At 46.7% G+C, this 24,957-nt stretch overlaps 1 protein-coding gene across 1 annotated transcript in view; it reads left to right on the top strand.

The window, feature by feature from the left end:
* The window catches only part of LOC144822741 (uncharacterized), a 2,085,503-nt gene that overhangs the window by 574,396 nt on the left and 1,486,150 nt on the right, over positions 1-24,957 (top strand). The window lies entirely within an intron of this gene.

The following is a 24,957-nucleotide window of genomic DNA, read 5'->3' as shown; positions in this document are numbered from 1 at the left end:
TAATACTGTATTATTAGAGGCAATAGCCTTAGTACAAGTATGAGGAGTAGGAGCCGTTGTACTAGCATTTATAGTAGATGTATTAGTATTAGTTATTTTAGTATTATTCCAACTGGTAAAGGGCACATACATGTTATCAATATAGTTTCCGGACACTTGATCCAAGATGACAGCACCGAAGGGTGAGAGCTGAGAAGGCTCTTACTAATGGTCAAGTGGATTTTGAGTGGTCGTAAGAAGCCAAGATGATTTTTGAGTGGTCAGAATAAGGAGGCAAGAGAGTTCCAAATTTTCAGAGCTTGGATTTAGGAGGACCTAACACCTTATGCTGGTATTGTGCACTAAAGAAATTGTAATGAGTCAGACGTCTGAGGTTTTCCAAGGGTGGGGTTGTGGTGTCACACAAATGGTTACTGCAGTGTTTAAGCATAACTGGCATAATATCCTCTTTTCATATTTTGATTTATTTTTACCAATTTTATACCACCTCCCGCACTTTATTGTTTAATCTTAATTTGTTTCCTATTAATTTAAATGGCTTTCTTAAACCTAGTGGCGTGCTTGCAAGTCGCATATTTCACACTGTGTTGTTACAATGAGGGTTTGTTATGCACAGCTCCTACATGCAAATTTTCTGAGCTTTGCCTAGCTAGCAAAGTTGAGATTATGTTATATTATTTGAACATGTGTACCTTTATTGGCTCTGCTCTGGATTTTGATGGCTACTCCTTACTGCAGATTCCTCCCCTTAGGAATTTCCACCTGGACCCTGACCAGATGTGGATTTTTTTTTGCCAGCAGTGGCTCTCCAGGGCGACCAAGCAGCGCTGCTCAACTCCAGTTGCGGCTCTATCAACTCCAGATGTAGCGACATCAGGCTGTATGTGTCACTTTCTGGCCCTCTGGCATCCAATTCTGTTTCTCCCAGCCCTACGCCTGCAGGTCCTGAGTCCTTCTCAACTTTTCACTGTTTGAATTCATGAACGAATTTAACAGCAACAAAGTTAATTATCACCTCCTAAAGTCTCGGGGTTCAGACTTTACTAGCGATTTTATAAGAAATTATCTTTATCGGATCCACTCAACATCTGCATGTGGTGTCTGGGCTCCAATCACAACGCCTGGGCCACAATTCCTGTTTGTCCTTGCACTCAAAGGCCACATGTAGTGAGAGGCAGAGATTTGTTTTTCTTGCAAGAGGCCACAGTAATATGCTAGTGCAATCCCTCTCCCTTCCTTTGCGTAAATTTCCTTACTGGACGTGAGACCCACAAGAAGCACAAAACATGTCTTTGAAAGTAAAAATCCTTCTCCTCAAGGAAGCGCTCCTGCTCCCAGGGAAATTTGGAGACCGTTCTCCGATTTCAGTCTCTTCCTCATCTTTGGAGTTGATTACCATTCTTAAAAAGATGAAATTGGGGCTCCGTGCCCTAGCTTCCCACTCTTCCCACATCAATATCTATGCATATATTCATAATGGTCCTTTATCTACGTGGGCCCTTCCCCAAGGGTAGCTCTAATCTTTAATTGTCTCCTCCACCCTCAAATTCAGAGGCATTATTCAAGTAGTGAGAAAAAAGGTCAAAACGTTCTTCAAGGATCAGTCCCTGGGAGAGCCTGTCCCTGGAGCTCAGAGATTCGCTTAACTGGAGGAATATACAGTGGTGACTCCATAACCTTAGATCTGCTCAACGAAGAATGCTGGTGCATGGAGAAAGATGACAACACGGCTCCCTTAATATCAAATGGATCCAAGTATTTTCCCAGACCTCCGAAATGGTAGTGGAATTGATACATCCACCGAGGGTCATAGTCCTTACCCTTTGGTCTACTTTCTGAGGAAGTCTGTTCCTTTACAGCTGTAGTACAGAAGGCAGTGGAGGAACGCAAAATGCAATTGCTGACTGTTTAGGCAAAGTCCACATTTTAATGGAAATTCCTCAGCCTTCTTCTGCCTCAGAATGTGGTCTGTATTAGCTGCCTGGGAGAATCCCTTCTCTGGTCCAGCACTCCACAGATAGATTGCATGAAACCATAGGTCTGCATTCTCCAATTGCAACGTGTTAGTCACTGCAAACCTTGGAGGCTCAAGCCTACTTGGCTAAGTTAAATACATTCACCTCGCCACCTCTGGCCGTAAATTCAAATGCCTTGACTTCCTGGGCTACAAGGTTTCATCAGGCACACTGTCTCTGTACACCATGAATGCTACTTGCATTTTTCAATGATAAGTGGATGCCCTTTGGGAGTTGGCACGAATAGCTATTGCTAGCCTCTCTGATCAAACAAGTAAGTCCTTTACTGGTCTGTTTAGTGATGGTTTGGAAAGTTTCAGGCGGATCCTGAAATGTTGCATAGACTCTGTCGACTCAATGGTTTAGGTCCATGGCCACTGTAGTCACACTACACTTGCATGCCTGATGTGTTCAATGGGCTTCTTGGGCGATGTCCAGACAGAACGACTGTACGTGCCTTACAATGGTAAGAAGCTCTTAAAAAGAAGGCAGATTCTTCCATGGACTGTTGCAAAAACAGGCAAGCCCTGGCTCCTTTGAGGAGCTTGGCTCCTCAGCAAAACAATTCCACCAATAATGCCGCCACTTCCAGGCCTTCTCCAGAGGAAAACTGTCCTGGCAATGCCAACCATTCCAGCTGGCCCAGACCCCAAAGCAGTTTTACTGATCCTTTCTTGAAAGAGGTAGACGTAAAGAGCACCAGTAGCAGAAGCTCTAGTTTCTCCCTTCTCCCACTGTGTATTCAGCATCAAAATCTCTTTGACTCCTCCCTTCTGTACCACCATTTTCCGCATCAGCATCATACTTGACTCTTCATTCAACATGAATGGCCAGATCAACGCTGTGTCCTCCACTTACTTCAACACCCTCCGCATACTTCGCAAGGCCTTCAAATGGATTCCCACTCCCCGACCAGGAAGACCGTCACCCATGCGCTCATCACCAGCAGATTAAACTACGGAAAGGCCCTCAACACTGCAATCAACAAAAAACTCTTCCGCAAACTCCAGAACGCCGCAGCCAGACTCATCCTCGTCATCCCACAACAGGATCACATCACCCAACACCTCCGTGACCTCCACTGGTTCCCCATTGAAAAAAGAATAACCTTCAAACTGCTCACACACGCCTACAAAGCCCTCCATAACACCAGACCCCAATACGTCAACAAACGAATCGCCTTCCACGCCCCCGAAAGAAACCTCTGCTCTGCCAACCTATCCACGATCTCCCGCATCCACAGGACCAGTGTGGGTGGCAGATCCTTCTCCTACATCGCGGCCGCGACCTGGAACAAACTCCTCCTAAGCATCAGATGAATCCAGACACTGCACCAATTGAGATAGCACCTCAAGACCTGGCACTTTGAATGACCTATGGAGCTGCTCGTGTTGGCCCCCCCCACCCCAGCAACTTGAGATCTGCATGGGTGCGTTGCACGCTTCAAAAATCCCTGATTGATTGATTGATTGTATGGCCTCCCAATTTATCAGCTAATGGGAGACGATTATGACTGATTTCTGGGTGCACCAGCTTATAGGTAAGGATTATGCTCTACCGTTTCAGTTCCCCTGAAACCTCCCACCTCTGTAAGAAAGTGCTGTCTAGCACACATCTCAATCTTAGAGGCAAATGTACTTCTTATGCCGAGCAAGGGAGCCATATAGGTGGTGCCCAGGGATGAAAGGGGCACAGGAGTATACTCCCTGTACCTCTGATAAACAGTGGGGTCCAATTCACAGTGAGGTTCCAGTACTACCAGTTCATGCACTATCATTTGGTGTCAGGACCACTCCTCAAGTTATCACCAAAGTGGTAGTACCTATACGCGAGAGAGTAGGTGCCCATGTACTTCCATACTTGGACAACCAGCTGGTGAAGATGGGGTCTTCCGTGCGAGCCACAGACCATCTTCTGTGCACAGTGACCTTCCATTATCCAACCCACAGGCCAAAATAGTTACAGACATCTCCTTGTTAAGTTGGTGTGCCCATCTAGGTAGATGACTGCACAACGCTTTTGATCCATTATGGAGCAAAGCCTGCACTGGAATGACAGGTGGCCCACCTTGATCTGGAGGATTTCCTTCCCTCCATTTCAGGGAACGCCATCCAAATCTTTTCATGCAGCATAATCATTGCATCACCAGACATGGCGGTGTGGCTTCTTGGTTCCTGTGCTGAGAAGTCTTACACCTTTGGCCATGGACTCTGCGAAGGTTTTTTTTTCCAGCTACATCCATGTAGCGGCACCTTGAATGTGAAAGTGGATGCTTTGAGTCACTTCTCATTAGAAGGTCATGGACGGGAACGTCATCCCAAAGTGACAGACACGATGTTCTCCAGATTAGAATGTCCTTTCATGAACCCCATTGCCACAATTGACATTGGGAAGTGGCCCCTATTCTGTGCTTTGCACTTTCCTTTGAAACCTTCAGGTTCAAATGGTTGCCGAGCCTGCTTTATGTATTCTTTTGGATCCCACTGCTAATGAAGATCCTACAGGAGGTGTGAAATCCTCAAGCGTGAGGAAGAGCTAGTACAACAATCTGTTCTAACTCACCGTTCAGCCCACTCTCCCCTTCCACACATAATAGATGTGCTTTCTATGGAGTGTGGTAGTGTCCTGCACCCCAATCCTCAGGCCCTTTGTCTTTATGTGTGGAGGTTGGTTGGTGTCAACTAGAAGGCATTTGCTTGCCACCAGAAGTAGCAAATGTTGTTCTAGCTGAAAAGATGTCTAACCATTTACGTTTTGCTCTTGCTCAACAGGGTTTGGCAGTCACCAGTGTAAAAGGTTATTTGGCTGCTCTCTCTGCCTTCATGTGTCTCACTGATCAACATTCTCTGTTCAGATCGCCATTAGTGGTGCAATTTCTTAATGGCTTGCTAAACATGTTTGCATGGTTTCCTCCTGGGACATTCTATCACTCTTCCATCTTTCTTTCCTCCTCCTCACCCTACCAAGGAAGATAAAGTCTACTTACACTGGTCCCCTGTGTACTGCCTTAGATAGAACAGAGGGCATGATCTGCTCTTTGTGGGTTTTGCTGAAGCCAAGGAGGACAAGGTGGTCACCAAATGTAAGATTTGCATTGGGTCACTGTCAGGAATCTCCCTGTAAATTAAGTATCTTTTTCACTTGAATATTGTTTTTATCAATAGGTGAGGTAAGTTGTTATCCAAATCTCCTCTCGCAACGATACAACAGTTATAAATGTATTCACTGGAAAAATATTTGAAAATAGAGTGCTATTTAATGTTGACTTCAGTCTTTAAGGAATACATCACCATCCTTCACGGGTTAATATTCCCCATTTCACTCTTGGTCTTTGCTTTTCTCGCTTCAATTCGACTGTTACCCATGATCTCTTTCTCTCAAGGTGGGCAGGGAATTATTTCACCTAAAATATAAAGGTTACCCATGTAAGCATTGGTCCTGTTCTCATTTTGCATCCTCCATCTCTAGCCTCCACATTTGCCTGAAACATAAAGGTTTCCAGGTAAGTATTGGTCCTGTTCCCATTCTGCATCCTCTCCTAATTGATTCCTCCCTCGCTTTTATAAGGATTGGTTATTCTTTTTACCAGGTATCCTTCGGCCGCTACCTCCCCTGTTGCCCACCTTGTCTCCTACCCCTGTGCTTATTGATTCATACATCCATAGTCCCCACCCCAACGAAACTCATGACCCTACCCGCTTCCCCTCACAATGGAGTAATTGACATTCCAGAGTTTATGTGATGTGCCTGTTTTCTGGCTTCCTGGTCCTATACCTGCCTGCCTCAAAGGTCAGAAATGTAACAATCAATGGCCACTCTATTTCTCTGCCCTGAATGCTGTCCTGGGATTGCATCCCTAGTCCCTAACTCCTCTTTACTTTGCCAAAAAACTTCAATCTGGTGGGTACCCTCTTTCCACTCATTTAAAGTCACCCTACCAACCACAGGAGCCTCTGCCTTTTCTCCAGGCACCTGATCTGGGCCGGCTCCATGTTGTTTGGGAATATGCCCTTGTGCACCTCCTTACATTCACCTTCCCTGGAGCCCTGACATTTGGGCAGGGCATTCCCATACAACCTTGATAAGTTATCAGTTAATCGATCAATTTTCCTGAAGAGTTATCGAAGAGTATGGCTGTAAGGACAAAAACCATTGCAATACCTAATAGTTACTGTCCTTCTGTGGCAAATATGTCAATGGTGCATGTTCTGTTATCAACTTGACTGTCACGCTAATAGATATTTTAGAGCTTCCATAGCCCATCGTCTAGCCAAACATTCCTTAATAATCACATAGATCATCTCATAAGCCTACAGTTTCTGGCTAATGCAAAACACTGGATGGTCCCCATCCTCAAGCTCTTTCATCAAGACTTCCCCAAGCCCAGTCCTAGTTGCATCTCTTTGTAAAACAAAAGGTATTTTTAAATCTGGACATATCAAAACTGGATTGTCTGCTAATGCTTCCTGTAAGCGACAAATGCCTTTTCCTGCTCTTGTCTCCGGGAACCTGATTGGGAGATTACTTTTTAAGTGTAGCTGTAGGTGGTTCTGATAGGGTTGAAAACTGTGAGAGTGTGTTGGACTGGTTGCCCGCAACCACCCCAAGCTATATTTAATAGGTACGAATCAATAAGGAGACTCTGTAAGGAGCAAAACATGTAGCTAATACTGTATACCTTTTAATAAACACTATAGTAAGACAATCACATATATTCGCAACGCTGGCTCACAGTTTCAATGCAGTGAATCAAAAGCATTATAATAATTCTACTAAATCAAGATAACGTTTCAGAAAAAGCCACATTGCCCTGGTTGACTTTGCTTTATCAGCTAACACTGGGAAGCCCGTCCCAAACGCAACCTGGGGAAGGCGCAGCAGGCGACAGCAGATCTGCACAACTCCATCACTGAGCTTCACCATGGTGTCCTGCACCCCTATTTTTATATACTAAAAGTGGGAAACGGCCACTACAACGAGGCCGTTTCAACGAAAACCATAACCACGCATGCATTACAACGCATGCGTGGTTACAACGACAGCCTTTACCACGCATACTTTTACTACGTTGTACGTAGTAAAGGCATGTGTGGTAAAGGGTAAAAATAAAAAAAGAGGGGTTTGGGGGGGCTTGCCCCCCCAAAAATAAATAACTAACCTTTAGAGGAGATGTGCAGGAAATCGGCGGCGCAGGGGAAGGAAACGGCCGTTTTTTTTTTCTATTTATGACGTCACCACGGAAAAAACGTGGAGAAGGAAAAGCGTGAAAATAGTATTCCGTTGTAACGCATGCGTGGTAAAGGCATGCGTTACAAACGGAGTTCGTTGTAAGATCATACAACCACTAAAAGTTGGCTTACACAATATTATATTTCGTTCATGTGCCAGCTGTTTTCTGTGTACTGCTAGTGTCCCTTTTGACCAAGTTGTCTCCCAACTTCCTTATACTACCAGCTGTGTCTATCCTGCAGTTTTCTAAACCTGGGAATATACCTCACCTTTCCCAGTTCAATACCCCAAATATTGCACTCTGGTTTCATCTATTGTGCAGATGTCAACCTTGCTTCTCCTAAGGCCTTTGACATTGTTTCTAGGTGTTCTTAATGGAACTTCCAGTTAGGACTAAGAGGACAATGTCATCCAATTAGGCTGCTATAAAGCCGGGTAGATTCGCAGCACTTGGTCCATTAGTCAGTGGGAAGTGGCATGGACATCATGCAGCTCAAATGACAGTCCCTTAAACTGAAATAACACAAAGGGTGTGGAGAAAATACATCTCCAGACTTTTCCAATAGCTTAATTCTATCTCCTCTTTTGCTGAAATTAAGGCTCTAGCTAGCATGATGTGGCAGGATCCTGTTTCTCGCCATTGCAGAATTTTCTAGATTTGGGTATATTACAGTGCCTACCAGGCTTGGTTCCCCGTGCACCGCCCCATTTTTTAATAAATTAATATGATAGATACAGGTATCTTATCTTCTATGAAGATGGGTTACCCGATAAGAAAGCGATCCTATATTTTCTATCACTATATAAGGACCATGCTATTGTGCTAGCATCTTGAAGGCCAGAACCATTTCCAATATTGATCTTGCTTGTTATCAGAGCAGAAGTTTGAATGGCAAAAACCTGTTAATGACTGAGGACTCTTCTTAATACGAATAATAACAAAGGTAGTACTTTACCTCAGTCTCTCCCATCCATGCTAATCGCCTTTCTCACTATCTGCTTCAAGGTCTTATGAAACTGTTCTATCAACCTGTCAGTCTATAAATGGTAAACACATTTTTTAATATGATGGCTTTTTAATCTTTAACAAACTTGAGACATGAGCTTAGACATGAAATCCGTACCCTGTTCTGTTAATATCTTATCAGACAACCCTATTCGAGAAAAATACGGGATGAGTCCATTACAAACATTGACAGCAGAGGTGCCCTTTAAGAGAAATATCTCAGAATATCTTTTGGCATATTCTACTAAAACCAACATCTACCTATGTCTCCTCCCTAAAAATTTCAAATATATTAGGTTGATCTTAATTCTAAGGAAAGGCCTGGTAATGATGAGCAAAATTTGAAGGAGAGCTTAACTGGATTTACCTTTTGACAATCGGCGGGGTCTGTATGCATCCATGACCAATAAAAGTATTGAGTAGCCTGCTGATTTTCCTCCGTCCCCTCATGCCCTCCGGTAAGGTGACTATGAGCCAGGGGCGTAACAAACACCCCCGCAGGCCCCGCGGTGGGGGGGGCAGTCTCCAGTAGATGAATGGGGCCCCTCAGCTGAGCTCTCCGGTAGAGAGCTGTGTCTCTCTCTCTCTGAAGCAGCTGCTGCTGTCTGCAGCCTGCTCCTCGCTCATCTGACCTTTGACTGAAGAGAAACAAAGTATCAACTTCCATTGTTTCTCTTCAGTCAAAGCCACGAGCCAGGCCCGGAAAGAGGAGGGGGTGGGGGCCCTAGGATAGTGCATTCTTCTTTGAGAAGGGAGGAGGCCAGGGCTGTGAGGGGTGAGGGGTGGGGGAGGGGGGTTGTCAGCGTTTGGGGGCCTATATGGGCTGGGGACCTCTTCATGTGATTGTGGCACCCTTAAAAAAAACGGCTTCCCTGCCTCTCCCCTACAAGTTATCTAAAGACACAATTACAATGCTGAAGCTGGCTCGGTGTTTCCACATCAGCATTTTAAAAGCATGCTTACCTTTTCTGGATGATTTCAGCAGGCTCGACTACGCATGTCTAACATGCGAAAGTGAAAGTGATTTGCACACCCCTCTTGAGTGGGCCTCGGTAAATGTGGAGAGCTGGCATGCCGGCATGTGGCGAAGACGCAGTGTTCTGCTCAGTCCTGCCAAGCGTCACGCAACAGGTGTGACACTCACGCATTTCAGTACGGTGATCCGCATCACCGCACTGAATGCATTTGTCACGCATTTTTGCCACCTGTGCCAGCGCACCGGCAGCAGCTCCTGTGTGCCCGGGCTCTCTACAGTTCTGAGAGTGCTGCTTTGCCCGACTAGTGTGCCTAAACAGAAACCTGACTGCAGCTCAGCTCTCTGAGCTCGTGAGCGGCGCCGCCGCCGGCCGCGCTACAATGTATCTCTCTGCTCAGCTCTGCCTGCTAGAGTCCGACGACTGTGTTGATGTTCCCTACCCTGTTGCCCTGAAAACTAGAGAATAGCGATTTGTGCAGTCTGCAGGGGGGCCGGCCGGCGCCCGGCCTGCCCGCTCAGTCGATACTCTGAGTCAGTGGCTTGCTCTGCAGTCCAACAATATAACAAAATCTGGCTGTGGCTGCTGCCTGGAGACCCCGGGTGCGGAGTGGCATGCCCAGCAGAGCTGTTGCCGCGTTATAGCTCTCAGACATAGTGGCGCCGTGACCTCACGTCCGCCCTGAAAGGAAATGAAGTTGGAGAAGCTGTGCCATGGGCCGGACTCGACGACTGGAGTGGAGTTGTGCTGTGTGTGTCGTTGGTCCGACGCCGTGCGGCCCCAGTGTCTGTCTCAGTCTGGCACGTGATACAGCGCTGCTGCCTGCGCAGGAGGGCAACAATATATAATTAATATTAACCCGGCGTTTTTCCGACCGGCGGCGGGACCGGACGGGCCGCACAGCATCGACCTGAGACAGTGACTACACTAGTCACTAGTCTCTCAGACTGGTCTGTGTCTGGTCAGCATCATCATGACCGGGCTTCCGGCACGGCATCATCAGAGGGCTGAGGAGGATCATTGCCGGACCCCCGGCGTAGAGCGATAGTCTTTGCACTGGACACAGGACTGTGAACTTGTACAAGTAAGTACTTTTTTTGGTCAGCGTAGGCAGCCTGATAGTACTGTGTTTGTTTATGCAATTACTGCTCTGTGAGTAGCACAAAAGCATGCACTCGCGGCACTGATCTGTGTCTATTGTCACTCCAACAACTTGTAGACGAGTCTGCGCAATAACCCAACACCTACTGGCATATGGGTCACGCTGAGCTGCTGACAAGCGAATTTGTCACAATTTGAGCTGTTTCTATAGTGGCAGAGCAGGCTGCAGGCCATGTCGTGTTTACTTAGCTAGGCCCCGTCTATAGGTGGCAGAGCAGGCCGTGCAGCATTTTCTAGATCGTCTGATCATGATGTCTTGTGATCTAATATGCAGGGCGGGCTGGCTGCTGGTCAGGCAGCCCCGTGATAGTAGTAGTCAGTGTTGTCTTTATGTTACCTAACCTCGTTATAATGTCAGCAGCACGGCACGCACACTCGGCACTGCAGATCTCATGTGTGATCCAATCTGTAGGGCTGCTCTGTCTCGTCATCCTTAGCACCGTAGCAGTGTGGGCCGGGCCGGGGTATTATCATCACTGACGATGCACAGGGGCCTGTAGGTGATCATGCTCCTGGGCAAAGCCATGTGTCTGAACACTGTCTGTCCAAGCGTAAGAGCAGCTCTTCCTCACTCTGCACCCCTGTGATCCCGAAGTATGGCCCCAGTTAGAAGATTATTACAGCTATCGCCTGGCTCAACCCGTCGTGACTGTCATGCCTGGTCAGCATCAGTGTGCACAGTGTCCAAGTGTAATGTACAGGCAGTGTTCACTTTAAACTGCATCAAAAATACAGAGCACACACTTCAAAATGAAAGACAAGTGAAACTTAAATATTCCGAAGGAAATATATTTATTTACATTACGAACTCTTAACCTTTTCCATTACGAAATATTTTCATCACATCCATCATAATACATGGAAGAATAAGAAGAAACTTAGCATTATCTTTTGTTTTCTATTTTGTTTTACATCTGCAATATTATGTCATTCCGAATGTTGTGTAGTGTTACATGAGCTACAGTCAAGTGCTCTCTGGCTGCAGAGCTGCCCTGTTCTTATTGGCGTTTCGCTGTACTTTCAGTTAAGGTTTTCAATAACACTACTGTGCCCTCTGGTATTGTTGTGAGCATGGAAGCTAAGACTTCCAACCAGTAACAAGTGGCCTGTTGGGGACAGGGCTCTCTATGTGTCATGTTGGTTAGTGTCCTTCCATTTCTGGTGTCTAGCAGCCTTTTAAGATCTTTTTAGAGTTTCTTGTTGCTCAGATGGGTCTAATTTCTAATATTTATATGTTTCCCTCGTCTTCATTGCTTGATTTTGCTCACGGGAAAGTGTCACTCATAGTAAATGAAATGTCACACCTAATTACACTAAAATTATGAAAATGTCACACATAGCAATCTAAAACCTTGGCAGCTATGTCTGCTATGTGCTTGTGCACAGGTTGGCCCATGGTGAATTATAATTATTAAAAAGAACTCCAGATGCAGAAGCACTTCCTCAGCCACCAAGTTTGAGACAAGGAACGAGACAGTGAGTAAGTTTCTTTTTATTGCTGAAAGGTGAAACAGGGGCCTCAGTGTAATGCGATAACGGGCCTGCAAATAAGGAAAGATTATCTCTGTTCAGGCAGCCTGTAGGTCCTTTCTCCAACATACGTGCCTGTGTAATATAATTTGTAATCACTGTGACATTTTTAAGAACTTTTATACATAATAGAAATTGTGTTTTCCGACAAGTCATGGTTCTTTTAAACAAAATACAGTTCTAATTGCTTGCTTTATCGTAGTCAGTTTCACGCTCACCCTGACATCTGTTTAAGTCCTCCAAGTCATTTGTTATTCTCTCGGTGTACCAAGTCAAACTTCCCTCTGAGTTCGGTAAGCTGAGTTACAGTGACAATCGTTATGTACAGCACATAGACGTGTCAAAATGGCATTTGTACAAACATTAATTTCATTGTGAGAGAAAAGCATCCTCATTAAAACATGAATGCATGTGAGGGTGATGTGCTCTCTGCCCACCCTTTTTTGGGCGATATATTGTTGGTAGTTCTTAGTATTTAGTGTGTATCCTTGGCTTGGGATGGTGGCATTTTCCTTGTATAGCCAGAGTACATATGGATACTGGATGAAAACTGCAAACTGATAGTAGAGCACCTGCCATGCATTTACTAAAAATAAAAAGCTTGTCTATTAGGTCAAAATTATTTTGTTTGAAGAAAGTGATCAGCTTACGTTTTGGAGTCCAGGCGGAGGGGGAGAAGGGTGTAAGGCAGAGGGGAGAAGGGAATAAGGCAGAGGGGAGAAGGGTGCAAGGCAGACGGGAGAAGGTTGCAAGGCAGAGGGTAGAAGGTTGCAAGGCAGAGAGGAGAAGGGTGCAAGACAGAGGGGAGAAGGGTGCAGAGCAGAGGGGAGAAGGGTGCAAGGCAGAGGGGAGAAGGGTGCAAAGCAGAGGGGAGAAGGGTGCAAAGCAGAGGGGAGAAGGGTGCAAGGCAGAGGGGAGAAGGGTGCAAGGGGGAGGGGAGAAGGGCGCAAGGCATAGAGGAGAAGGGTGCAAGGCAGAGGGGAGAAGGGTGCAAGGCAGAGAGGAGAAGGGCGCAAGGCAGAGAGGAGAAGGGTGCAAGGCAGAGGGGAGAAGGGTGCAAAGCAGAGGGGAGAAGGGTGCAAGGCAGAGAGGAGAAGGGCGCAAGGCAGAGAGGAGAAGGGTGCAAGGCAGAGGGGAGAAGGGTGCAAAGCAGAGGGGAGAAGGGTGCAAGGCAGAGGGGAGAAGGGTGCAAGGCAGAGGGGAGAAGGGTGCAAGGCAAGGAGGAGAAGGGCGCAAGGCAGAGAGGAGAAGGGCGCAAGGCAGAGAGGAGAAGGGTGCAAGGCAGAGGGGAGAAGGGTGCAAAGCAGAGGGGAGAAGGGTGCAAGGCAGAGGGGAGAAGGGTGCAAGGCAGAGGGGAGAAGGGTGCAAGGCAAAGAGGAGAAGGGCGCAAGGCAGAGAGGAGAAGGGCGCAAGGCAGAGAGGAGAAGGGCGCAAGGCAGAGAGGAGAAGGGCGCAAGGCAGAGAGGAGAAGGGTGCAAGGTAGAGGGGAGAAGGGCGCAAGGCGGAGGGGAGAAGGGCGCAAGGCAGAGAGGAGAAGGTTGCAAGGCAGAGGGGAGTAGGATGCAAGGCGGAGAGGAGAAGTGTGCAAGGCGAAGGGGAGAAGGCTGTAAGGCAGAGAGGAGAAGGGTGCAAGGCGGAGAGGAGAAGGGTGCAAGGCAGAGGGGAGAATGGTGCAACGGGGAGGGGGAGCAGGGTGCAAGGTGGAGGGGAGAAGGGTGCAAGGTGGAGAGGAGAAGGGTGCAACGGGGAGGGGAGAAGGGTGCAAGGCAGAGAGGAGAAGGGTGCACGGTAGAGAAGGCTGCAAGGCAGAGAGGGAGAAGGTTGCAAGGCAGAGGGTAGAAGGTTGCAAGGCAGAGAGGAGAAGGGTGCAAGGCAGAGAGGAGAAGGGTGCACGGTAGAGAAGGCTGCAAGGCAGAGAGGGAGAAGGTTGCAAGGCAGAGGGTAGAAGGTTGCAAGGCAGAGAGGAGAAGGGTGCAAGGCAGAGAGGAGAAGGGTGCACGGTAGAGAAGGTTGCAAGGCAGAGGGTAGAAGGTTGCAAGGCAGAGAGGAGAAGGGTGCAAGGCAGAGAGGAGAAGGGTGCAAGGCAGAGAGGAGAAGGGTGCAAGGCAGAGGGGAGTAGGATACAAGGCAGAGGGGAGAAGGGTGCAAGGCAGAGGGGAGAAGGGTGCAAGGCAGAGGTGAGAATGGTGCAAGGCAGAGGGGAGAATGGTGCAAGGCAGAGGGGAGAATGGCGCAAGGTAGAAAAGGGTGCAAGGCGGAGGTGGAGAAGGGTGCAAGGCGGAGGTGGAGAAGGGTGCAAGGCGGAGGTGGAGAAGGGTGCAAGGGGGAGGGGGAGAAGGGTGCAAGGGGGAGGGCGAGATGGGTGCTGCAAGGCAGAGGGGAGAATGGTGCACGGGGGATGGAGATGAAGTTAAAAATGTGCCCCCCCGGAAACATTTCTGCGGATGCCCATGGAACGCACACTACTTTGTGAGAGAGAGTGGAGAGAGAGAGGAGAGAGAGAGAGTGGAGGGAGAGAGTGGAGAGAGAGAGAATAGAGAGCGAGAGTAGAGAGAGAGAGAGTGGAGAGAGAGTGAGGGTGGAGAGAGGGGGTGGAGAGAGAGAGTGGAGTGAGAGTGGAGAGAGAGTGGAGAGAGAGTGGAGTGAGGCAGTGGAGAGAGAGTGGGAGAGAGTGGAGAGAGAGAGGAGAGAGAGAGAGTGGAGAGAGAGAGTGGAGAGAGAGAGAATAGAGAGCGAGAGTAGAGAGAGAGAGAGTGGAGAGAGAGTGAGGGTGGAGAGAGGGGGTGGAGAGAGAGAGTGGAGTGAGAGTGGAGAGAGAGTGGAGAGAGAGTGGAGTGAGGCAGTGGAGAGAGAGTGGAGAGAGAGTGGAGAGAGAGAGTAGAGAGAGAGAGAGAGTGGAGAGAGAGTAGAGAGAGTGGAGAGAAAGACAGTGGAGAGAGAGTGGAGACAGAGAGTGGAGAGAGAGTAGAGAGAGAGAGTGAAGAGAGAGAGTGGAGGGAGAGAGGGTGGAGAGAGAGAGTGGAGAGAGAGCGTGGAGAGAGAGTAGAGAGAGAGAGAGTGGGGAGAGAGTAGAGAGAGAGAGTGGAGAGAGAGTGGAGCTAGACAGTGGAGAGAGAGACAGTGGAGGGAGAGACAGTGGAGAGAGAGAGTGGAGAGTGGAGAGAGAGAGTGGAGAGAGAGAGAGAGAGAATAGAGAGAGTGGAGAGAGAGAGAGAGAAGAGAGAGAGTGGAGAGAGAGAGAGAGAGAGAGTGGAGAGAGAGTGGAGAGAGAGTAGAAAGAGCGTGGAGAGAGAGTAGATAGAGGGTGGAGAGAGAGTGGGACAGAGAGTGAGAGAGAGAGAGTGAGAGAGTGAGAGAGTGGAGTGAGAGAGTGGAGAGAGAGAGAGTGAGAGATTGGAGAGAGAGAGTGGAGAGAAAGAGAGAGTGGAGAGAAAGTAGAGAGAGTAAGTGTGAAGGGAGAGAGGGTGGAGAGAGTGGAGAGAGTGGAGAGAGAGTGGAAAGAGAGTAGAGAGAGTGGAGGGAGACAGGGGAGGGAGACAGTGGAGAGAGAGTGGAGAGAGAGTAGAGAGAGAGAAAGTGGAGAGAGAGTGGATAGACAGTGGAGATGGAGTGGACAGAGTTGAGAGAGAGAATTGAGAGTGAGAGAGAATGGAGAGAGAGTAGAGACTGACTGACTGACTCAGAGACTGAATACTGACTGACTGAGAGACTGACTGGCTGAGAAACTGACAGAGAGAGAGAGAGCGAGACTGGCTGACTAAGAGAGTGACTGACTGACTAACAGAGAGAGAGACTGATTGAGAGAGATACTGACTGACAGAGAGAGAGACAGAGAGAGAGGCAGAGACTGACTGACTGAGAGAGATAGACTGATTGACTGCGAGAGAGACTGACTGACTGAGAGAGACTGACCGAGAGAGAGAGAGACTGACTGAGAGGGTGACTGACAGGGAGAGAGAGAGAGACTGACTGAGGTAGAGAGAGAATGACTGACTGAGAGAGACTGACTCACTGGGAGAGAGAGGGACTGACTGGGAGAGAGCGAGACTGACTGACAGAGAGAGAGACTAAGAGAGAGAGAGAGACTGGGACACTTACTGGATGAGAGAGAGACTGGAAGAGAGAGAGAGAGAGAGACTGACACAGAGAGAGACTGACAGAGAGAGAGAGACTGACTGAGAGAGAGATTGACTGACAGAGACTGAAAGAGAGAGAGAGAGAGAGAGAGAGACAGAGACTGACAGAGAAAGAGAGACTGACTGACAGAGAGACTGACTGACAGAGAAAGACTGAGAGAGAGAGACTCACAGAGAGAGACTGACTGACAGAGAGACTGGCTGACACAGAGAGAGACTGACAGAGAGAGTCACTGACTAAGGGAGAGAGAGACTGACTGGGAGAGACTGGCTGGCTGCGAGAGAGAGAATGCCTAACTGAGAAAGACTGACAGAGGGAGAGATAGACTGTCTGGAAGACTGACTGACTGAGAGAGAGAGACTAAGAGAGAGACTGACAGACCGAGAGACTGACTGAGATAGAGACTGACTCACTGAGAGAGACTGACAGAAGGAGAGAGATAGAGAGACTGACAGAGAGAGATAGAGAGAGAGAGAGAGTGCGAGAGAGACTGACAGACAGAGGGACTGACAGGGAGAGAGACTGAGAGAGAGAGACTGAGAGAGAGACTGACTGAAAGCGGGACTGACTGAGAGAGACTGACAGAGAGAGAGAGAGACCGACTGACTGACAGACTGACAGAGAGAGAGAGACCGACTGACTGACAGACTGACTGACTGAGAGAGACTGAATGACAGAGAGAGATAGATTGACTGACTGAGAGAGACACTGACTGACTGACAGAGAGAGACTGACTGACTGAGAGACTGAGAAAGAGAGAGATAGAGAGACTGTCAGAGAGAGAGAGAGACCGACTGACGGACAGACTGACAGAGAGAGACTGAATGACAGAGAGAGATATACTGACTGACTGAGAGAGAGAGACTAACTGACTGAAAGCGAGAGACTGACTGACTGAGAGAGAGAGACTGAAAGAGAGAGACTGACTGACTGAGCGAGAGAGAGGGAGAGAGAGAGACTGTGATGGAATTGGGGTCACAGTGTGTATGAAACTATGCAATGCCTCTTAAGATTGCTATTGTCTACTAATAAAAATGTATTATAAAAATGTGCTCTTTGTAGTTACATCTGCTTTTGAAATACTGCATTGTCGCATTGTCTAATGATTTAAAACAGAAACAAGAAGGAGCAGTGGATGCACTTTTTTCAAAACTGAGCGATGAGTGGGCCCGGTGTTGTATATCATGACTGGAGTTTGCATCAGGAAACCCACCTAAAATTGGGCAAACTTCCCCGGCCTACTGACGGCAGGGACCCTGTAATGAATGGACCACCACCTATGATAGCCTGCTGGCAGACTAAGCCCAACCTCTAACTCCACCATCCAGTGTTACTTACAACAGCTGTATTGGTGACAATGGCGTAACAATCGTCCCGCATCCCCTGCAGTATGGCGGGTCGCTGGCCTGAGAGCTCTAGACTGGCACGGAGAATGGGGGCCCCCTCCATGAAGTTTGCAGGGGGGCCCCCTCAAGTTTCGTTACGCCACTGCTATGAGCCAGTTTTAATCACTGTTCCTCTGAATGAGGGAGGCACTATTAAGTGTTTATTGGTAACCCCTGAGCTTGGAGATGTATCCTACGCACCAGACCCTTTTCCCACTGTAAGTAAGGACATAACGGTGTGGGGGAAGTCTCCCCGTCTTGTTGGGCTTGTTGTACAGCATAAGCTAAGATATTTTTCTAGTATGATTCTTGTCGAAATATTTCCCAATGTTCACAATTCCTGTCTATCCTGAGTTCTGCTACCTGGTAGGGTAATACCCAGGCTTGCTTTTACCTTCTCAGCTCCTTCCTGGATTGTGTCCTGTGCGGACTGCCCTCTAAATCCATAGCAGAAAAATGGACTTCCTCCTGCAGTCATTGATCCGTGGTTGGGAAAAAAGAATTCCTTTATTGTGAAATATCTGTACCCAACACTGCTTTGTGTAGATTTGGAATTTATCCCACTGTTAAAAGGATATCCTCGATTCTTATTGTTAAAGAGATTTGTGTGGTGGGATATGTGTGAGTGTCCCAGTGGGATCAGGAGTGTGCTATGCAGGGGAACAGTGACTGCTTTAGGGAGCATCACAGTCTGTAGGCAGCCACTATCCATACGTTCCAGAATTTTCTTCCCATGAACACTTACATCCTTGATAAGGGTGGAATTTAGCTGCGAATTCTTTGAACAGGAGATTAGTAACAGATCTCCTGATCGGAAAATTTCCCCTAAAGTACGAACACAATTTAGACAAATTGAGTCTACATCGCTTAAAATTCTTTTACTCACATTTAGGTTCAGAATTTTACACTTAAATAATTTCACTTATAATTAGGGAACAGCGTATATACAATCAAACTACTGCTATATAATTATATTTCTTTGGGTCAGTTCATTCCAGTTTTAAGATTAAGTGGTTGGAGCATATGTTGATCACCAAGGGCATACAGAAGCTGAAACATGCCGTAGAGTTACTTCAAACTGATATCCCACGTTTCCTGCTACCTGCCTGGAATTTAAGAAGACATTTTAATATTACTAAAAGTAATTCATGTACTGGTGTAGTATTGGAGGTCTTTGGCAAGGTTTTATCAACGGACCCGTAACCCCCACCAATCCTATATCTATGGGCTTTGAAATGTTCTTAGTGGGGCAAGTTCGAGTGATGTGGCCCCAGTTACCCCATTTAAAGTATTGTGGGCCTATCAATGGAATAAAGCCTCTTCCCATTATCTTCTCCGGTGGCATGTCTTGAAGTCATTGTTTTGGTCAAGTCTTATCCTCTGTGAAGGAGCTCAGAGGATTTAATTATCAAGGGGTACTTGGTGCCCCAAACATCTTCTGGGTGCCAGCTTTTTGGAACGCTGTTGACATAGTCACTCTGTAAGGATACATTTGCGGTTTTCAGATAGCGATTTTTTGAGAATCGCTATTTGAAAATCGCAAAAAGCTATGTATGTAGGATTTGCAAATAATTTTGCGAACCCTACTTATTCCTACGATTCACAATTAAGGAATACCTTCCCATTCATTCCTATGGGCCTAAATCCCAGTGGAGCAAGAATCCAGTCATTTCGCTCTACCTCCCTTCTTTGTTTTTGACTCAGTATAGGCAGCGCACAGCTGCGGGAGCTTTACTCTCATACTCACACACATAGTATCACACACTAGGTACTTATATCAGCGGTCTTTACAATGGAGGATGAACATGGCCTCACGTTTGGGGTCGACGAGATCGACAGAATTCTCACAGCCATCAACCCATTCGAGGGCCTCAGCAACCCAGAAACAGGTCCTAATATTAATGATTGGAACGAAATAGTAAACCTGAGACGCAACCAGATCAAAGCAGCTCTACATGGTCTACTAATGACAGAGTACCTCCGGAATAAAATGGGCCCACCGGGTCTGATCGTCAAAACTGAACCGTTTATATTCCAGTCTGATGCCCAGTTTAAAAAAGAGTGGTCCCTGATCTCCTGGCACTGCACCAGGGACTGGTTAGTCCTCATTATCAAAACAGCGGCCAGAATAACACAAGAGTTAAAAATAGAAATTCAAAAAATTGAGGTACAACTAAGCACTTACATCTCACCTGCCGACCTCAAAATTAAACTTGATGAACTTAACCAACAGATGACGGAGTTCGAATACACCTTGAAACAAAGCAAGTTCAGCAAACTTAGAAAGGATAAAGATAAATTTACACCGGAAGCAGCCTATCCATACACAAAAGCAGACTATGTGCACAAGAACCAAAACAGCGACATAGACAGTGATGGGTCAGACAGCTCCACCGGCTCTAACTCAGGGAATGGCCAAAGGTACCGCCAAAACCGAGGCGGTTGGAGACAAAAAAGACAACAGTTCCCGAGACAACGAGGATGGAGAGGGTACCCCCAATTTCCACAATACATGGGTCCCCCACCGTTCACCCCTTTTCAGTTTGACCCGACAGCAAATGCCCAGGGGTATCCACAATGGAACCAGGATTTTGATGGTGCTTTTTATGACCCACAGCCTTTTTTAGGCACGCGCCCGGGACCACGGGGAAGAAACCGGAAGGGAAACAACGTCACATGGGAAGACCCGAACCAAGGGAACCCCCGACAAACCAGGAGCATGACGGGATCCCTACCCAACCAACCGTCGTCCAGCAACCAGAGAGGGACTTAGTGGTCAATCTCACTCCAACACTACTAACGAGTCTACAAACCCAGGTGTTAAACAAAGGCCTAGGCTTTGTTCCTACACAGAGACCGGACATCTTTAAGATGAACATTGAGATGCAGGAATTCATACGCAAATTGAAATTACAGGCCTACTTCATGGAAAGACCATCACCAGTTCTGAGAACCGATACGGGCCTCAGACCCAAATCTACTTTCACTCCACCAGATCCCCTGGTCCCCTTAGAGCTATTGGCCTATGAAAAAGCTATCATGACAGAAGTCAACAAACTGGATGTGTCGTCTACCAGAATTTTTCATAACACCACAAAGGAGGAACAACAAGCCCTGAAATCGCTATCTGAGGACACCAATATCATAATAAAGCCAGCAGACAAAGGCGGAGCCATCGTCCTACAAACTGCCGAGGCCTACGACAGTGAATGTCTAAGACTTCTGTCTGATAGACGTAACTACATGATCCTACAAGAGGATCCAACAGAGAACCTGAGAATTAAGATTGGAGGGATGATCGAAGAAGGCCTTGCACACGATTGGCTGAGCAAGAAAGAGGGTGAATTTTTGGAGCAGAAAAAACCGCGGATTCCGTATTTTTACAGCATCCCTAAAATTCACAAAAACCTCACCAATCCCCCTGGAAGACCGATAGTATCAGGGATCGGTTCTATTCTAGAACCACTGTCGAAATTCGCAGACGCTTTCCTGCGCCCCCTAGTACAATCTACTAACACCTACCTAAAAGACACTAAAGCGGTGTTACAACTCCTACAGGACATACCTTTCGACCCGGGCAGTCAACTCTTAATGAGCCTGGACGTCGAAAGTCTTTATACAAGCCTTCCACACGACGAAACACTCATGATCATTGAAGAAGTCTTGTTCTCAACACAATGGAAGTACCAAACACCACGAGGACTGGTTCTTGAGTGCATCTCACTGGCCCTTGAAAAAAACTTCTTTCAATACAAGACCACGATCTACCAACAGTGCCATGGAACCAGCATGGGTAGCACCTTTGCGCCGAGCCTGGCGGGGCTCTATGTACACCACCTAGAGACCACGAAAATTCTCAATGAACGAAATCCATACAGAGCAAACATAAAATGCTGGAGGAGGTACATAGATGACGTCCTGGTCATCTGGGAAGGAGACCGACACTCTGCGGAGGAATTCCAAATATGGCTGAACAACCAAAATGCCTTCCTCAAATTCACCAGTACCATGTCATCCAACCTATTAGTTTTCCTGGATCTAAACATCTATGCAGAAGATGGGGGTCTAAAAACCACTACCCACTTCAAGCCAACATCGAGAAACTGTCTGCTAAGATACGACAGCTTTCACCCCAGGCACTTGCGTGAGAACTTGCCTTATGGACAATTTTTACGTCTAAGACGTAACTGCACAAACATGTCCAATTTCAAATCACAGGCGAAAGACCTGAGTGATAAGCTTAAGCAACGAGAGTACCCCAAGAGAATCATTGCCAAAGGACTAAAAAGAGCTACGAATAACAACAGAGAGGCCCTACTGGAGGACCGAATCACAGAGGCAAGGGAGAACAAAAGACCTATATGTGTGACAACTTTCAATACCATGTCCAATGAAGTCTCAAAAATTGTGAATAAACACTGGAGGATACTAACCTGTGGCAACCTGAACTTTGAGAAACCTATGTTTGCACACCGAAGAGGGCGTAACCTAAGAGATATATTGGTACACACAAGACCAAAATCAAAAACAACTGTGATGCAACCATCTGTTGACGTCCAGGGCCATTTTCCCTGTGGAAACTGCAGTAGCTGCCACCTGACCAAGAAAAGCAAAAAACTTTTCTTCCGCAATGGAACCACTTGGGAGCAAAGGAAGTTTTCAAATTGTAATACTAAAAACGTAGTATATCTGATCAAGTGTCCCTGCAACCTCGAATATGTCGGCATGACAACGAGGGCCGTCAAAACAAGAATGAACGAACATAAGAGCAATGTACGCTGTAAGAAGAGCACAACGAAAATGGCAACTCACTACCTAACGGCTGGACACTGCGTAAATGACCTAAACTGGACAGTCATTGAGCAACTACCCTCTGAAGCTGGGCTCTTCCAGAAGGAACAGAGATGGGTTTTCAGGCTTGGAACCCATATAATTGGGCTTAATGACGATGTACCGTGGACCCAATTGACCAATGACCAATGACCGGTGAATCGGTCTTTCACATATGCCAATAATAGTACCTCAATCAACAAATATCCCCGAAATTGTATACTATTATAACTGAGCAGATAAATAGAGCGAGACCACAACCATAGTGTCTAAATGTACCCAATCGGGATACTCCTGAGACCAAGAAACTGAAGTTTTTACGGACCAGCTTCAATATGAAGGATTCTGCCCCATTTAAGCGCAGATAGTACTGAAAGGACCGCCGTAAATCAATAAGCGCATGCGCGGTAAATCAGTGCCTTCCAGAAATGACAATAGTGATCGCGCATGCGCCGTTTCCCACTGGCCTGCGCATGCGCGAGTGATCAGCTACCATGCGCCGACGGGGAGAATCACCAGACGTTCTTGCCATGTCATTACATGACTGAGAGACATGCGCGAGGCTAATTAACGGACGTTCCAAACATGGGCATATGTCAATTAACATGGGGCGGAACACCCATGTTAGGAAACACAGTTACTTCCGACCATTAGGAAACGGGGTATAAATAGCATGACCACTGGTCTACCATTCAGAACCAGCGGAGCAGCGTGTGGGGGTAGACGGTGTCCATAGCGTCCTGTAAATGTGAGTAATCCACAGTCTGATCAGCTAAGACCATCGTCCTAAAAGTGAGTAAGAATGAGTTATTAAATCCTGCATCATTCTTCCCAATAGATTGCAACAATAGCAACACCCCAGACGTCCTCTATGCTCATGAGGCAAAAAAAGACAGCTTCTAAAGTAGGACCAACATTAACTCTAAGTACCAGTACATGTGTGTTCTATGTTGTATGTTGTGTGAGTCCTTTTCCTTCCACAGGCTTTAAAACAAGCATAATGGTGAGGTTCCAGGTGACTGCACCTGCTTGAACTACCCACTACAAGGGTAACCAATGTTGTTTTCTCCTTTTTTGTCTTTCTGCAGGTCATTGTACTTGTAGCAGACCGCTGTAGGCACACTTAGCCTATTTTTTCTTCACTTTTCTGTATAATACACTTTTTAATTTTAGAAAAACGTGAGTAAGGTGGGGAGGTTGTGCCCCCGTCCTGAAGAAGGAGCTTTGCTCCGAAACATGTCGACAACGCACACCAGAGGTCCTGTTTCCTAAATATAACAGCCCTGACCTCATTCTGCACTTCTTTTTAACAATACCAGCCAGAGTTCAGAATAAATTTTTCATCAAACTCATGCGCCAGGTATTTTTTAATTTCTCACCACATCCCACCACTCACTTAACCTAAAACACCCCACACACCTACACCACACATAGTCTTTACGATTAGTGCTCCCGCGTAGTCGTAGGTCGCAGCACGCCGCATCCCGATAGAGGGGTGCGAAGACCCCGATGATGAAGCATGACACCAAGGGGCCTTTTGGTGTGTGAGGGGTATTTTTCAAAACACTGAGTGCTTCAACACACGTTGAATACACTCTCCCCCCCCCCCCAATTCTTAGTTGGATTCTCTGTGTTTATCTAAGTATCCCAGTGGAGCAAGAATCCAGTCATTTCGCTCTACCTCCCTTCTTTGTTTTTGACTCAGTATGGGCCTAAAGGCCCATAGGAATGAATGGGAAGTCATTCTCAACTTGCGATTCTCAATTAGAGAATCGCAAATTGAGAATGCAATTTCAAGGGTGCCAGGGTGTCAAAAGGACACCCTGTTGCACCCCTGAAATGTGCATGTGTGCACATGTGGCACCCATACATGCACTAAGGGCAAGTATGTGCGCCACAAGGCACTTTGAAAAATGCAAAAAGTGCATTTTGCAAAGAAATTGCAAATTATCACCAACTTGAAGTTGGTGATAATTTGTGATTTCTTAGGGAGAAATTGCGCAACTTGGTTGCTTTTTGCAAAGCATTTAAGGAATCGCAATTTGTGATTCCTTAAATGCTTTCATAAAATAAGGAATCTCAAATTTTGCCATTCCCTATTTTGCGAGCCCCTTTTGGCCATTTTTTTTCCTATCAGCTAATGTGTAAGTGTTGTAGGCTTGGGAATGAAAATGGAAGTCCCTGTATTTTGGATGTATAGCCACTTTAGGGTCTGGGTTCTTCTTTGGTAAGTTTTTTAGACACAAACACCTAACGCACAGTTCACTTGATTCTCATGTAAAGCTACCAAAGGTCAGGTAAGAATGAACTTAGGCAAAACGAGTTTGTGTTTTTTTAGGTAAGCTTGCGAGAGTGCTCATTCAGTTTCAAAGTTTATAAAGGCCTCTTTTGAAAGTAAGCACAAAGTTTGGCAGAGATGTCTGAAGGATTTGCAAGAGATAAAACTGTAGGGCATGCCATCTAGACAGTGAGAAGAATAGGAAGAAAACATTAGCAGAAAAATATTTATCATTATTTCTTTCCAGATTCTTATTATTATGGAAATTGACGTCAGCTTTCCATAGATTTAGACACTTGATATACCAGAAAAGCGGATTGTTCCTCTTGGGCTGTGTACAAACATGTCCTCCAGGTGTTTCTTCGGGGGGTGACATTAACTGTTGCTTGGACTTGATGATGCCTGGAGAAGC

The sequence above is a fragment of the Lissotriton helveticus genome, chromosome 3_1, assembly GCF_964261635.1.
Source record: "Lissotriton helveticus chromosome 3_1, aLisHel1.1, whole genome shotgun sequence".
In the NCBI taxonomy this organism is placed as follows: domain Eukaryota; kingdom Metazoa; phylum Chordata; class Amphibia; order Caudata; family Salamandridae; genus Lissotriton; species Lissotriton helveticus.
The sequence above is the reverse complement of the archived record's forward strand: the minus strand, read 5'-3'. Positions and strand labels throughout refer to the sequence as shown.